Source organism: Podarcis raffonei, chromosome 4 (assembly GCF_027172205.1).
Source record: "Podarcis raffonei isolate rPodRaf1 chromosome 4, rPodRaf1.pri, whole genome shotgun sequence".
Classification (NCBI taxonomy): Eukaryota; Metazoa; Chordata; class Lepidosauria; order Squamata; family Lacertidae; genus Podarcis; species Podarcis raffonei.
In genome coordinates, this window is record NC_070605.1 from 1,290,012 (window position 1) to 1,306,359 (window position 16,348).

The 16,348-nt window shown below is 43.0% G+C and overlaps 2 protein-coding genes and 1 pseudogene across 6 annotated transcripts in view; 1 reads left to right on the forward strand and 2 right to left on the reverse strand.

Moving 5' to 3' along the window:
* LOC128412029 (zinc finger protein 91-like) overlaps positions 1-14,640 on the reverse strand; it is a 78,353-nt gene extending 63,713 nt beyond the window's left edge. The window contains exon 1 of the mRNA XM_053384818.1: positions 14,600-14,640. The gene's annotated coding sequence lies outside the window, so the exon portion shown is untranslated. The remainder of the gene's footprint in view (positions 1-14,599) is intronic.
* The window catches only part of LOC128412017 (zinc finger protein 420-like), a 983,187-nt gene that overhangs the window by 294,704 nt on the left and 672,135 nt on the right, over positions 1-16,348 (forward strand). The gene's annotated exons all lie outside the window — the stretch shown is intronic.
* The window catches only part of LOC128412185 (zinc finger protein 420-like), a 56,088-nt pseudogene that overhangs the window by 28,249 nt on the left and 11,491 nt on the right, over positions 1-16,348 (reverse strand).

Sequence of the window (16,348 nt, forward strand, 5' to 3'; positions counted from 1 at the left end):
TTCTCTCTAGTTCTCTGGCTTTACATGTTTTTGAGAAAGCCATGCTTTCATCCTGTATGTTTATAGTGTGAAATCTTCAGATGTAGGGTACATAAATTTTAAAGATGAAAATAAATAAGGATAATGACAAGTTGGAACACGTGCAAAGGAAGGCGATTTATGTCTTTATTTAATTTGTATACTACCCGACCCAGTGCTGCTGAATTGAATAAAATATTGGTGGGGGGCCAGGTAAGGCCCGCCTAGCACAATCAATCACATGACGCATGCAGGCCATTGGAATGGCAATGCCTATCAACTGGGGGGTGGCCCCCTCAAATATATTATTGGGGGGCAAAGACCCCTTGGCCTCGAAGAGTTGGCTCCTAATCCCTACAGCCACAGGTCTAAGGACAGTTACAACATAAAAGCACAATATAAAAACACAATACACATCTGTAACCCCCCTCCCCACCACATTTGAAAAGGACATTACATGTCAATCAGCCAAAGGCCTGGTTTAAAAGGTGCTGATTTGCCTTTCTCCTAAAGCTGTATAATGGTTTTTCCAACCTTTGTATGAAATCTTCGATGCGAAGTGAGAGAGTAGCTCCGACTAAAGCTCTTTCCACATTCCACACACTGATAGGGTTTCTCCCCTGTATGAATTCTGTGATGGGAAGTGAGATTGGAGTTCTGACGGAAGCTCTTTCCACATTCCACACACTGATAGGGTTTCTCCCCTGTATGAATTCTTTGATGGAAAGTGAGACTGAAGCTTTTTCCACATTCCACACACTGATATGGTTTCTCCCCTGTATGAATTCTCTGATGGGAAGTGAGATTGGAGTTACTATTGAAGCTCTTTCCACATTCCACACACTGATAGGGTTTCTCCCCTCTATGAATTCTTTGATGGGAAGTGAGATGGGAGCTCCGACTGAAGCTCTTTCCGCATTCCATGCACTGATACGGTTTCTCGCCTGTATGAGTTCTTTGATGGAAAGTGAGACTGGCGCTCTGACTGAAGCTTTTTCCACATTCCACACACTGATATGGTTTCTCCCCTGTATGAATTCTTTGATGGAATGTGAGACTGGCGCTCTGACTGAAGCTTTTTCCACATTCCACACACTGATAGGGTTTCTCCCCTGTATGAATTCTCTGATGGGAAGTGAGAGAGGAGCTTTTACTGAAGCTCTTTCCACATTCCACACACTGATAGGGTTTCTCCGCTGTATGAATTGTGATGGGAAGTGAGATTGGCACTCTGACTGAAGCTTTTGCCACATTCCACACACTGATAGGGTTTCTCCCCTGTATGAATTCTGTGATGGGAATTGAGATCAGAGCTCTGACTGAATCTCTTTCCACATTCCATGCACTGATAGGGTTTTTCCCCTGTATGAATTCTTTGATGGGAAGTAAGAGAGGAGGTATAAGTGAAGCTCTTTCCACATTCCACACACTGATAGGGCTTCTCCCCTGTATGAATTCTTTGATGGGAAGTGAGAGAGGAGCTTTCAGTGAAGCTCTTTCCGCATTCCACACACTGATACGGTTTCTCCCCTGTATGAATTCTCTGATGAGAAGTGAGAGAGGAGCCTTGACTGAAGCTCTTTCCACATTCCATGCACTGATAGGGTTTATCCCCTGTATGAATTCTTTGATGAGAAGTGAGAGAGGAGCCTTGACTGAAGCTCTTTCCACATTCCACACACTGATAGGGTTTCTCCCCTGTATGAATTCTTTGATGGGTATTGAGATGGTTGTTCCTACTGAAGCTCTTTCCACATTCCACACACTGATAGGGTTTCTCCCCTGTATGAATTCTTTGATGGGAAGTAAGAGAGGAGCTGTGACTGAAGCTCTTTCCACATTCCACACACTGATAGGGTTTCTCCCCTGTATGAATTCTGTGATGGGAAGTGAGAGAGGAGCTTTTACTGAAGCTCTTTCCACATTCCATGCACTGATAGGGTTTTCCCCCTGTATGAATTCTTTGATGGGAAGTAAGAGAGGAGGTATAAGTGAAGCTCTTTCCACATTCCACACACTGATAGGGCTTCTCCCCTGTATGAATTCTTTGATGGGAAGTGAGAGCGGAGCTCTGACTGAAGCTCTTTCCACATTCCACACACTGATAGGGTTTCTCCCCTGTATGAATTCTGTGATGGGAAGTGAGATTGGAGTTCTGACGGAAGCTCTTTCCACATTCCACACACTGATAGGGTTTCTCCCCTGTATGAATTCTTTGATGGGAAGTAAGAGAGGAGCTTTGACTGAAGCTCTTTCCGCATTCCACACACTGATAGGGTTTCTCCCCTGTATGAATTCTTTGATGGGAAGTGAGATCGGAGCTGCTACTGAAGCTCTTTCCACATTCCATGCACTGATAGGGTTTCTTTCCAATGAGATTTCTTTGATGGGATGTAGAATGGGAACTGTGACTGCATCTCTCTCCACACTCCAAATTTTTCCGTGGCTTCTCCTCTCTGGGGATGTTGTTGTGGTCACCTTTGTTCTCGATTTCCAATTCATCACAATCTGCAATCGAGACAAAAAGGGATTAGAGCCTCAGGAACAAATGAAGAAGAACTGAAGGGAGTTGGGTGAGTGTTCATTACCTTTGTTGTTTGTCATTAACCAACATATTTATTATCAGATTCTGATGGGTTGTTGAATGTTGCTTTGTTTGATATACAGTAGTGGTAAAATTCTCGAAGACACAAACATGAGTCTGACCAAACTGCGGGAGGCAGTGGAAGACAGGAGTGCCTGGCGTGCTCTGGTCCATGGGGTCACGAAGAGTCGGACATGACTAAACGACTAAACAACAACAGTGGTAAAATTGTGGAAGCCTTCTGGGGGAAGGTGTATTTCAGAGGTTTGATGGCTCATCACACCGGCTCATAACAGCACTTCTTTTGGAGTAATATCGTGAAATTATTTATCAATGGAAAGATAATTTAATCAAGAATGTAATGCAACAAAGTTTGTTCAATTATGTGAACTCAATCAAAAGTTATAGCAAAATAACCAGAAAAAGGAAGCACAACTTGCTTAGGATGACTTTTGTCAGTGTTACAGGTAGGTAGCCATGTTGATCTGCTTTAGTCGAAACAAAATAAAAAAATTCCTTCCAGTAGCACCTTAGAGAGCAACTAAGTTTGTTATTGGTATGAGCTGGTATTTGAAGAAGCGTGCATGCACACAAAAGCTCATACCAAGAACAAACTTTGGTATGAACAAAATATGTGAGCAAAAGGTGTGGGACGAATTTGTGTCATCAAAGGGAATGTAAGGACTTCCGGGTTAGCGCCATCGGTAATGGTGGAATTCCTCTGACTAAGAGGAATTTGCTCCATGGGAACCGGGTCTGGCCGCCACGGCGAAGGTGGGGACCCTCCCAAAATCACAGGCGGGTGAAGCCTGTGAACGTGGGATTCGGGGGGCACCATTTGCGCCTCCCCTACTCGCAGGGAAACCCGATTTCGGGGCTCCGGAGCGAAGTGGGGTGAGCAGCGCGGTGCTGTGAATCGATTGCTTCTTCCATGGAGCGAAGCCGCACAGCCGTTGCCAGAGAAGCGCTGACTTTTTCCTGTAAACAATCGGACTCTAAAAGTAACTACCCGTGAGTAAAGCAATTTGGAAACTTCTAAAGGGAAAAAATAAGACTCAATTCGCTACTCTAATGGGAAGGCATAAACAGGAAGTCCGCCTTCTGCTTTTTGTAATTAGATCAAAGCAAAGAGGCTGCAAGCTAAAGTCTTGGAAAGCCGATCGGAAAGGTTTAATTCTTCAACATCAAAAAATAGTAAACCCCCCCCCCTTGGAAGCAGGAGGGGGGAGTTTTGGACTTTATTTACCTGCAAGAGAAAGGGAAGGAAGCTAAAATTCCACCGCTCAGAACCTGGGAACAGGCTGCCATCAGGACAATAAGACTGCTGTACTTTGAAATGTGCACTGACGGCGAATAGATCACTCGTTGACAGCTAGCTCAGTAAGAGAGATACATTGTTTTTAATTGTCTCACTCTGATCTTTAAAAGGAGGAAAAATAACTGAAAATTGAAACTAATTTGAGCTGTGTTTTGAAAAACGCTATTTTGGATCAATATAAGTACAGATTGTAACTGTTTCCCCCTAGAGGAAGCTTCTGAAACTGTTACAAGAGCTGGTTCAGGGGAATTTTCCACTTGTAAGATAAAACTCTGTGACTGTGGGACTGACCTTGGACTTTTTAAGTGCTATGGCAGATGGGAAAGAAAAAGTAGATTTGTCATTCCCAGACAAAACATTAAGATCTGGGAAGTCCTTGCGAAGAGCGTCAACATCTGGTCCTTCTGTTCCACCTGTAGCCGTACTGACACAATCTAAACCAAGAGGAATGTCATCAGAAGAAGCTTTAGCGATTGCATTGGTAAGATAAATGAATCCTTGGAGCAGCTCAATAAGAAGGCAGATGCAACAAATGTGAAAGTGGATGCTACTAATGCGAATGTGGATGCTGGAAATATTAAAATTGATTTAAATACAGAAAGTATAAATAACTTTTATATGTCTGTTGTCTTTGTCCATGGAGTTTTCTTGGCAGGGATACTGGAGTGGCTTGCCGGTTCCTCCTCCAGGTGGATCACGTTTGGTCAAAACTCTCCACTATGACCTGTTCATCTTGGGTGCCCTGCTCGGCATAGTTCATAGCTTCTCTGAGTTCTTCAAGCCCCTTTGCCACGGCAAGGCAGTGATAACTTGGGACAAAAGGTGAATGCTAACATAGAAACTATTCAGAAACTGATACAGGAATCTACTTCGATCCGAAAGACTGCAGAGGAAGCCAGGGAAAAAGTTGCTGCCGTGGAAGTTAAGGTAACACAATTGGAAACACAGAGAGTCCCAGATCTGCAGAGGCAACTTGAGGACCACAAGTTGATTCTTTCTATGTTTGAGCTTAAGGAAAAATAGTCAAATTTGAGGATCAGAGCTGTACCTGAATTGGAGAAGGATAGTTTGATAGACTTTCTCATGCAGGAATTTGCAGAGTTTTGGGATTTGGATTTGGAACAAGAAGAATTTAAAATTGTGAGTGCCTTTAGACTTGGAAGAGGAGGGAAGAAGAATAGAGTAAGAGACCGTTTGATTACTCTAAAGAACACAGAGATAAAATTTTGGGTAGGCACTATCAGAAGACCTTGGTAATACAGCAGTCAAGACTGGAAATATTCAAAGATATCCCGAAACATCTTTTGGACCTTAGGTCCAATTATGGAGATCTGGTTGTCCTGCTGAGAAAGAACAGAATCATTTTCAGGTGGGAATTTCCCCAAGGCCTATCCTTTAGTTTTAAAGGAAGGAAAATAAAAATAAGATCAGTTGAGGACAAAGAAAAGTTTCTGAGTAATTACGAAGAAGACCTGCAGAAGGAACTTGGAAAAGAGCCAGGAGTGGACAGAAGACCACCAGACAGAGAATCAGAGAAAGTACTGGACGGAAGATCACCAATACTGGACATAGCAACCCTACCCTTTGGACTGGACAGCCCAGGGAAAGTGATACCAACACCACCGACAGAACAAGAGCAAGAACTGGGTGCAGTAGGAGGAAAATCAAAGTAACTACATCATGGCACTGCAAGCATTAAGTTGGAATGTTAATGGACTGAACTCCCTGGAAAAGAGGCAAAAAGTCTTTCATTTATTGAAAAAAGAACAATTGGACTTGATTTGTCTACAAGAAACACATGTGATAAGGCTACACAGGAAAGTATTGAGTAATAAAAGATTGGGACTTGAATTTATCTCATCAGACAAAGTTAAAAAAAGAGGAGTAGTACTTTATGCAAAGGAGAGCCTATCACCGAAATTTCTATTTAAAGATGACCTAGGAAGATTTGTTGCAATTGAAATCCAATCACAAGGAGAGAAATTTCTGATAGTAGGTATCTATGCACCAAACAAAGGAAAATCGGAATTTTTTAAAAAGTTACATGAGACTTTGATGGACTATATGGATTATAATATGATTCTGATGGGGGACATGAATGGAGTAATGTCTACAAATATGGACAAGGCACAGAGACAGGTAGTTACCAAGGATGGCAGACTACCAAAAACCTTTTTCGATATGACTGACAATATGGATTTGGTTGACATCTGGAGAATGAAGAACCCCTTGGGAAGAGAGGGAACTTTCTTCTCTAAGGCCAAAATGACATGGACAAGAATTGACCAAATTTGGGTAACTAGAGGGCTGGCTCCGAAGACTAGAAAGGTGGAAATTTGCCCTAAAACTTGCTCCGACCATAATGCTGTGAAGATGGAAATGAAACTAACACCAACTGGTTCCTTCAGATGGAGGATGAATGACACTTTGTTCAGGAATGAAGAAGTGACAAAGAAGGCCCAAAAAACTTTGAGAGATTATTTTGAGATAAATATGAACACCACTGTTAAAAAAAAAGAGTTATTTGGGACGCAAGCAAAGCGGTTATGAGAGGATTTTTGATACAACAGAATGCGATTAAGAAGAGAGTTCAAAATAAGAAAAAAGACAAGATTTTGGAGAAAGGAAGGAGAGAAGAAACTGAGAGTGAAACCAAAGTTGCAGGAGATCCTGAAAGAGATAAAGTTGTATCAAGTACAATATATGAAAATGATGAACCAGGAAATAGAATGGAAAATTAAACAGATGAGACAAAAGACATTTGAATCAGCAAATAAATGCGGAAAACTGCTGGCTTGGCAAATAAAAAAAGACAAAAACTTAATACCATTACAAATCTGGAAGTGGAAGGAAAGAATATACAAAATCCAGTGGAGATCAGAAAGTGTTTCCAGAGGTACTTTAAACAATTATATACACAGGAGACGCAGAAAGAAATAGACATTGACCGATTTCTGAAAACAAATGGACTACAAAAAATCTCTCAAGAAAATAAGCTAATGTTGAATTACAAAATAACGGAGCAGGAGGTAGTAGGGGCCATTCAGAACATGCAATTAGGTAAGTCTCCAGGACCGGATGGTTTGACTTCAAGATATTATAGATCCCTGAAAGAATGGTTAGTACAACCTTTAAAGGAAGTCTGTAATGAAATATTGGAAGGGAAAAGGGCACCAGAGTCGTGGAAGGAAGCTTATAGTACACTTATACCGAAAACAGAGTCTGAGAAGACACAGCTTAAGAACTACCGCCCCATATCTTTGCTTAATGTGGATTCTAAAATTTTTGCAGATATTTTGGCTAAAAGACTAAAAAAGGTACTAGTAGAAGAAATTCATAAAGATCAAGCGGGCTTTCTCCCGGGCAGACACTTGTCTGACAATACGAGGAACATAATTAACATTTTAGAAAAATTACAAGTGAATATTAATACCAAAGCAGTTCTGATATTTGTGGACGCGGAGAAAGCCTTTGACAATATCTCTTGGAGTTTTATGAAGAAGAATTTACAGGGGAGGGGGGTTGGTCAAGGTTTTGGAAATGGTATAGGTGCAATTTACTCAGAACAAAAGGCAAAATTAATTGTGAACAATGTAGTGACAGAAGAATTTAAGATAGAGAAAGGAACACAACAAGGTTGCCCAATCTCCCCGTTGCTTTTTATATCGGTCCTGGAGGTTCTATTAAACATGATTAGAAGGGACCAATTGGTTAAAGGTATACAAGTCGGAGCTAAACAGTACAAATTGAAAGCATTTGCAGATGATTTAGTATTGACTTTACAGGAGCCAGAATCTAGTACTAAAAGAGTATTGGAACTGATTCAAGAATTTGGTCAGGTAGCGGGTTTTAAGTTGAATAAGATGAAAACTAAGGTTTTAGAGAAAAATCTAACAGTGTCTGAGAGAGAGAGGTTTCAGAAGGAGACAGGATTAATACTGGTTAAGAAAGTGAAATACCTAGGGGTTAATATGACTGCTAAGAATGTGAATTTATTTAAGGATAACTATGAAAAATGTTGGATGGAAGTGAAAAAGGACCTAGAAATATGGTCAAATCTGAAGTTATCGTTGCTAGGCCGAATTGCCGCGATAAAAATGAATGTATTGCCAAGGATGCTGTTTCTGTTTCAAACATTGCAAATCCTGGATAAAATGGACTGTTTCAAGAAGTGGCAGAGAGATATCTCTAGATTTGTCTGGCAGGGCAAGAAGCCTCGAATAAAATTTAAGATATTAACTGATGCTAAAGAAAGAGGTGGATTTGCCCTGCCAGACTTAAAACTTTATTATGAATCAGCCGCCTTTTGTTGGCTGAGAGAATGGCTGCTTCTTGAAAACACTGACGTGCTGGACTTAGAAGGTTTTAACAATGTATTTGGGTGGCATGCATACTTGTGGTATGATAAGGTCAAAGCACATAAAGCGTTTAAAAACCATATTGTCAGAAAAGCACTGTTTAATGTCTGGATAAGATATAAGGACTTGCTTGAAAATAAAACCCCAAGGTGGTTGTCACCAATGGACGCGAATGCTCAGAAAAAGCTCAATATGGAGGCCAAATGGCCGAAATATTGGGAAATTTTGGAACAAGAGGGAGACAGATTAAAACTGCAGAGTTTTTAAAAATTAAAAAATAGAGTGTGAGATTGGCTTCATTATTACCAAATAATGGAGGCATATAATTTGGACAAAAAAATTGGTTTTCAGGTGGAAAAATCTAAATTGGAAACAGAACTGTTAGATCCCAAAATTAAGAATTTGTCAAGAATGTATAACTTGCTGTTGAAATGGAACACTCAGGATGAAACGGTGAAATCCGCTATGATTTTATGGGCACAAGATGTTGGTCATAATATTATGATGGCTGACTGGGAACAGTTATGGACCACAGGTATGAAGTTCACGGCATGTAATGCCTTAAGAGAAAATATAATGAAAATGATCTACAGGTGGTACATGACACCAGTCAAGCTTGCAAAAATTTATCATTTGCCCGATAATAAATGTTGGAAATGTAAAGAGACTGAAGGTACATTCTTTCACCTTTGGTGGACATGCCCAAGGATTAAGGCTTTCTGGGAGATGATATACCTTTCAGAAGAAACCAGAGGCCTTTCTCCTGGGCATGGTCGGCCAATTGGTGCCAAAGAAGGATAGAACTTTCTTTATGTACGCTACAACAGCAGCAAGAATACTGATTGCAAAGTATTGGAAGACGCAAGATCTACCCACCCTGGAAGAATGGCAGATGAAAGTGATGGACTACATGGAACTGGCAGAAATGACCAGCAGAATCCGAGACCAGGGAGAAGAGTCGGTGGAGGAAGACTGAAAGAAATTTAAAGACTTATCTACAGAAACATTGTAAAATTAATGAATGTTAGAAGGATGTTGGAATGAAGCTATGTGGTTTTAGCAGAAATGTTATAAAGGTTTATGAAAAAACAGACTGTTAATTGGTGAAAGGAGGGAAAGTAAAGTTACATTATATTAAGATAAATTACAGGACAAAAATTGGAAAGGATAGAAAGGATTTGCTGAAATGTTAACTGAACTAGAATACAAAAAAGGGAGGTGTGAGGAGGTCAATGAAACAAGTACCGTATTTTTCGCTCGATAACACGCACCTGACCATAACACGCACATAGTTTTTAGAGGAGGAAAACAAGAAAAAAAAATTCTGAATGAAACAGTGGATGTATCATTTTTGTGCTTCATGCTGCGGCCACAGACATGTGATTTGACAGTGAGTTTGGGGTAGCCCAATGCAAAGATCCTGAGGATCCATGTGGATCCATGCTTTGTAACCACGTTTTTGCACCATTGCAGCCCCAGGCAACAGTGGGTGCGTGATTTTTTTGGTGCAGGCTGTAGCCATGGACATGCTATGTGATCTGATGGTGAATTTGGGGTGACCCAATGCAAAGATCCTGAGGATCCATGTGGATCCGTGCTTTGTAACCATGTTTTTGCACCATTGCAGCCCTGTTTTTGCATCAGATCATTGCTATGTGATCTGATGGTGAATTTGGGGTGACTCAATGCAAAGATCCTGAGGATCCATGTGGATCCGTGATTGGAACCACGTTTTAAGTAGGGAGGGAAGGAAAAACATAGAAGCGACAAGGAGAGGAGTGTGCAGAGAAGCAGCTGGCTAAGAATGCAGGAGAGGGGTTTTACCGGAGGGAGGAAAGGAAGGCAAAAGTCCCCCCCCCACAAGCCAGCCAGCTCTCTCTCTCCCCCCCCCCAACCTGCATGTTGCCTTCGAGTCCCAGACGCACGGAGAGGAATTAGAAGGAAGGACGCTCTGCTTGCCTGGAGGGGAGGGGTTTTCTCTGCTCTTTGTTCCGTTTGAGCAAACACAGTAAGGAAACAGAAGCGGGTGGGCAGTAAGACCCTGAGGCAGAATGCAGGAAAGCAGCAGCTTCCTCCTTTCCTCCCTTCTCCGGACGATTTGATATTTGCCTGATTTTTGCCTTCACTCGCGCTTGTCAGCTCCAGGGACCACACATTCGCTCAATAACACGCACAGACATTTCCCCTTACTTTTTAGGAGAAAAAATCTGCGTGTAATAGAGGGAAAAATACGGTATATGAAAGGTAAGTTATGGGAAGATTTGCTGTGTTTTTTTAATGGATTTTATTTTTCTGTATTTTATTTTTTCTCTCCCCCCCCCTCTTTTTCTTTCTTTTTTTCTTATTGTGATGTATTGTTTTGTTTTTGCTTACCTTTTCTTTTTGTAACTTTTAAAACTTTAATAAATATTATTTTAAAAAAATATCAAAGGGAATGTAAATGCTCTAAAATACATAAATGAAACACTTGAGCCCAAACTGAAGCGTTCTGCACGTGATCTTTTCCCAGATACCGAACCTTTCTACAGTGGTGCCCCGCAAGACGAATGCCTCGTAAGACAAAAAACTCGCTAGACGAAAGAGTTTTTCGTTTTTTGAGTTGCTTCACAAGACGAATTTCCCTATGGGCTTGCTTCGCAAGACGAAAACGTCTTGCAAGTTTGTTTCCTTTTTCGTAAAACCGTTAATACCCAGGGTGCATTGCTTGAAGAGGTGCAGTTGCGACTTGAACTTCGAGGAGCAACACATAGCACGCGGTGTGGTAGCCTTTTTTGAGGTTTTTGAGGACTTTGCTGATTTTTGAAGCTTTTCCAAAACTTCTTTTGCATCCATTTGGTAAGTTAAACTTTTAAAACTTTTTTGGAGTTTTTTGGATTTTGGGTTGGGGTGTTTGGAATTCAAGGACTTGGTGTTGGGGAGAGGTTTGCAAGAATCTGGGAGCTTGTGTGGGGTTTTTTTGAATTTTTATGATTTTCTGTGACCATTGGGCCATGTGGTTTTTTTAAAAAAAAATTTCTGGGTTTGAATTTCTGTGCGGTGGGTGGCTGGGGGAACAGTTGGGGAGGGGTTTGCAACAGTTGGAGAGGGGCTGGGGGAACAGTTGGGGAGGGGCTTGCAATTTCTGTGTGGTGGGTGGGTGGCTGGGGGAACAGTTGAGGTTTTTGAAGTCTTTGGTGATTTTTAAAGCTTTTCCAAAACTTCTTTTGCAGCCATTTGAGGATTTTGAAGACTTTGGTGATTTGCAGCCATTTCGTAAGTTAAACTTTTAAAACTTTTTGGGGGGTTTTTGGATTTTGGGTTGGGGTGTTTGGAATTCAAGGACTTGGTTCTGGGTTTGAATTTCTGTGTGGTGGGTGGCTGGGTGCTTTTGAATTTTTTGGAAGTGAAGTTCTGATTTTCTTTTCTTTTCTGAGTTTACAAAGGTAGGAGCTGTGCTGCCATGGGACCCAAGAAGACTGCTGCTGCAGAGGCCGGAGAGGAAGAAGGAGAAGGTGACGCTGGAAATGAAGAAGGAGATCATCCAGAAGCACGATGGTGGAATGCGTGTGACAGACCTCGCCAGGGAGTACGGCAGGAATCCATCGAACATCGGGACCATCCTGAAGATGAGGGAGAAGATCCTTGCGACGGATGCAGCCAAGGGAGTCACCAGGATCGTGAAGAACCGCCCAGCTGTTCTGGAGGAGGTCGAGAAGTTGCTGCTCATCTGGTTAGAAGAGAAGCAGCGTCCAGGGGACACAGTGACTGAGGCCGTCATTTGTGAGAAGGCCAAGGCCTTGCACGCAGACCTCGTCCGGGAACAGCCAGGAACCTCAGGCGAGTCTTCAAGGCAAGCAGAGGTTGGTTTGACCGGTTCAAGGCAAGATCTGGAATCCACAGCGTGGTCAGGCATGGAGAGGCTGCCAGTTCTGATGTTCCTGTGGCTGAAGACTTTGCAGCGGAGTTCCTGGAGGTTGTGAAGACGGAGGGCTACGTTCCACAGCAGGTCTTCAACTGTGACGAGACCGGGCTGTTTTGGAAGAGGATGCCCAAAAGGACTTTCATCACACAGGAGGAGGCCAAGTTGCCTGGCCACAAGCCCATGAAGGACCGTCTGACCCTGCTCTTCTGTGCCAATGCAAGCGGCGACCTGAAGATCAAGCCCCTGCTGGTGTACCACTCGGAGAACCCACGGGCCTTCAAGAAACACAAGGTCGACAAGGAGCAGCTGAGTGTCATGTGGCGATCCAACAGTAAGGCTTGGGTCACACGTGTGCTGTTTGTGGACTGGGTCAATCTTGCTTTTGGCCCTGCTGTCAAACAGTACCTGCTGGACAACGACCTGCCGCTGAAGGCTTTGCTTCTGATGGACAATGCTCCTGCTCATCCTAAAGGCCTTGAGGAGGACTTGTTGGAGGAGTTCAGCTTCATCAGCATCATGTTTCTGCCGCCTAACACCACGCCACTGCTCCAGCCAATGGATCAGCAGCTCACCGCCAATTTCAAAAAACTCTACACCAAGGAGCTTTTCAGGCGATGCTTCGAGGTGACTGACTGCACCACCATCACCCTGCGGGAATTCTGGAAGGACCACTTTGACATCGTCACCTGCTTGAAGATGATCACCACAGCCTGGAACGCGGTCAGCCAGAGAAATTTGAATTGCGCTTGGCGCAGCCTGTGGCCGGACTGTGTGGTACCAAGTGACTCTGACGCACCAGAGTCAACAGTGGTGCAGGACATTGTTGCCTTGGGGAGGACCATGGGACTGGAGGTCACAGAGGAGGACGTCAGCGAGCTGGTGGAGGAGCACGACCACGAACTGACCACCCAGGAGCTGGTCGAACTGCAGGCAGAGGCTGCGCAGGAGCAGGCCTCGCTGGAAGAGGAGGAAGCAACTGAGGAACGGCTGTCCTCCAAAGAACTGAGGGACATTTGCCAGAAGTGGAAGGATGTGCAGGCTTTTGCACAGCGGCACCACCCTGACAAGCATGTGGCACATGACCTTGGGAACACTTTTGATACGACGGTCATGTCGCCTTTCAGGGAGGTGCTGAAAAGGCGGATGAAGCAGCAGACCATGGACAGGTTCTTCAGCAAGAAGCAAAGAGTGGAAGAGGAACCTTCTTCGAGTGGTCCCCCAGAGTCTTAGAAAATGTACTGTACACTTTGTTGATTTTTAAATGTTTTTCTGTCATGTTTAGAAACTTAATTTATTGTTCCTTCAATTTTTGAACTGCTTTTTACAGTATGTGTGACTTTAAAGAGCAGTTAATAAACTCTTGTTGTACCAAATTTGGGTTTGTTTGGACTTTTTTTGACCACAGGAACGCATTAATTGAATTTCAATGCATTCCTATGGGATTTCATGCTTTGCAAGATGAAAAATTCGCTAGACGAAAAAACTCGCAGAACGAATTAATTTCGTCTTGCGAGGCACCACTGCATCTGTTTGTTTGTTTTCTATTTCAGCAGGATTCAGCTCCATGTCATGTTGCTGCTGTGTGCAAAAGGTGGTTTCAAGAGAATCAATTCCACTGCTGGAATGGACTGGGAATAGCCCAGACCTTAACCAAATTGAAAATCTATGGAGCCAACTAAAGAAACTTGTTAGTCAGAAGCAATAAAGCCTAATTAATAGAGGCAATAATTCCATCTTTGCTTCACCTTATTACAGCTGCAGAACTCAAAAACTTGCTTCACTCTATGGGAAGACGTTGCAAGGCCAGAATTAAAGCTAAAGGTTCCCAAACTCAGTATTAATTGACATGGTGAGAATTTCTGTTAGAAGATTGGCAGATGAAAATGATGGACTTTGCATATCTGGTGACACTGACAGGAAAAATTCAAAACCAGCACAATGAAGTATTCCAGAAGGGTTGGAGTAAATTTATACGATATCTGAAAGATTATTGTAAGCAATTAACATCACTAGCAGGGTTGTCTGAAGACCTGTAGTGAGAAATTTTCTACCTTTCTATATTTAAATCTTGAGACATTCTGTAATGAGTGTAATAGGAATTGGAAATGTACAAATTGCAATGATATAAATGTTAATTTCGAAATCTGAGGCAGGAGGGAAGGAAGTCGAGGCTCTAAAGAGCCAGGGGGGTATAGCGGATAATGATGATGCGAATGTACAATATTAAATGGAAAATAATTTTAAAAATTATATATACAAGAAAAAACTGGAATTTGCTGTTCAAGGTTTATTGTGGGAGTGTTAGGTTCCCAGGTGTTGGAGGGGGCGCTGCTGAGCTCTGTGAAAATATATGAGGTTCGTCACATAGATGTATTTTTTGAATTTCCAGGCAGATAGGATGATCCCACAGGGAGCCTTACCAAGAGAGGCCACGATCCCACGATTCTCCTCCATGACGTCCTTATGCAGAGCTCTCTGGTCAGGATCCAGCAACGCCCACTCCTCGTCCGTGAAACGGACAGCGACGTCTTCAAAGCACACTGGACCCTAAAAGAAAAAGGGAAATGTGCTCCTCTGAGCCAGCGGAAATATGATCTGCTACACAATGCTCTGTCTCCTTCCTTCCTGTTAATTGCTGCGTTGTTTCAATAGGATTGTTTTGCTGCACATTTGTATTATGGATGCCTATTTTGACGTTTTAATTGAATTCTTTTATTCTGTGTTTTAATTACGGACATTCATCTTTGTGCAAATAGGTGGTAATCCTCCTGGTGGGTTTCAAGTTATTCTGCCTACGCAGGGATTCCAGTTTCCCCAATGGAAGGATCCACTTTCTCCTCTCCTCGTGAGTTGTTCTGGGGAGGTTCCCTCCCAGTGCCCTAGAGCCAAATTCAAGGGGTTCAAGGGGGCATGGAGAGGGGGAGGAGTGGGGGCAGGCTATATTTCGCAGCAGATGGGGCTGGCTAGGAGAATCCTGGCCTCTATTTGTTCTCGTCTGTCCACTGCTTAGAAGCCTATTTTAGCATTCAGTGATCAATACAGAAATAAAAGAAGCCTAGTTTGGATTGCCATCTGTCTTGGATTATCTAGCTGAGACTCCTGCAATGCAGGGGGTTGGACTTGATGACCCTTGGGGTCCCTTTCAACTCTTGGATTCCATGAAAACATCAACTACAGATGAATCCTACTGGCGATATTCAGAAGGCTGGAGTCATAGAGTTATCTGGGCAGGAAATCCCACACTTCACAGCTGGAGTTAACTCCTTATCAGCAAGAATATGATATTCACAGACTTGGCTGAGTTTCAGGCCGAATGAGAAGAGCAGCTCATTCCTGGAGGATCTGTCAGTTTGCATTTCTTAGTGCAGAAAGTATGGATCTGATATTGATATTTCCTATACTAATTCATTCAAGAGGGTTCCGGAAGCTTCTCTGCGTCAAAGAAACAAGCAGAAAGTTCCTGGTGTTTGGGTTATTCCTTCAGAGAAGCTGAGTACAGCTGGGTTAAAGTGGTTCTGTCATCTCTTCTGTCAAAGTCATGCTGACTATAAGAAGAGGCCAGAAGGAGCCTGGGTTTCACTTTCTCTCTCTCTCTCTCTTCCTTCTGGTGTTCTGTACATAGTATGTGTTAAGGTTAAGGTTAAGTGTTAAGGTTTAGACTTATAAGAAGTTTCGGTAAATTTAGGTAGGTTTAGGTTAAGTCTGCTGCAACTGGATTTCTTATGCACAAGGCCAATCCTGAATGTTTTGGATTTGATGCTCATTTGCCTTCAATAGCAGTAAAGCTCTGCCGGATGATAAATAATTGCCTCTGGTCTATTTCGGGGGAATCCTGCAATGTGTTTAGGTTTCACTCTGCTAACTATCCATTGGAGTTCTGCTCTGGATCGATATTGAGTCAAATTCCATGTCAGGGTCTTCCTTCACGAAATCAGCTGCTGAGAGTGAAGGCCCCCGGCTCCCCACAGCTTTCCAAGTCCCCTTTGCTCTGGGGCAAGCGAACCTACCATGCAGCCTGCCTTTGCTCCTCCATTTTCAGACGTCTCCTGGCTGTGAGAGACAAGGAGGGAGGGGGGCTTCTTGCAGAAGGAGAGGGAGCCAGGGTCTTTTGCCTCACCATCCCCACTACTGACTCCCTGTTGCTACTCAGCTTGGGGGGGGGGAGTGTC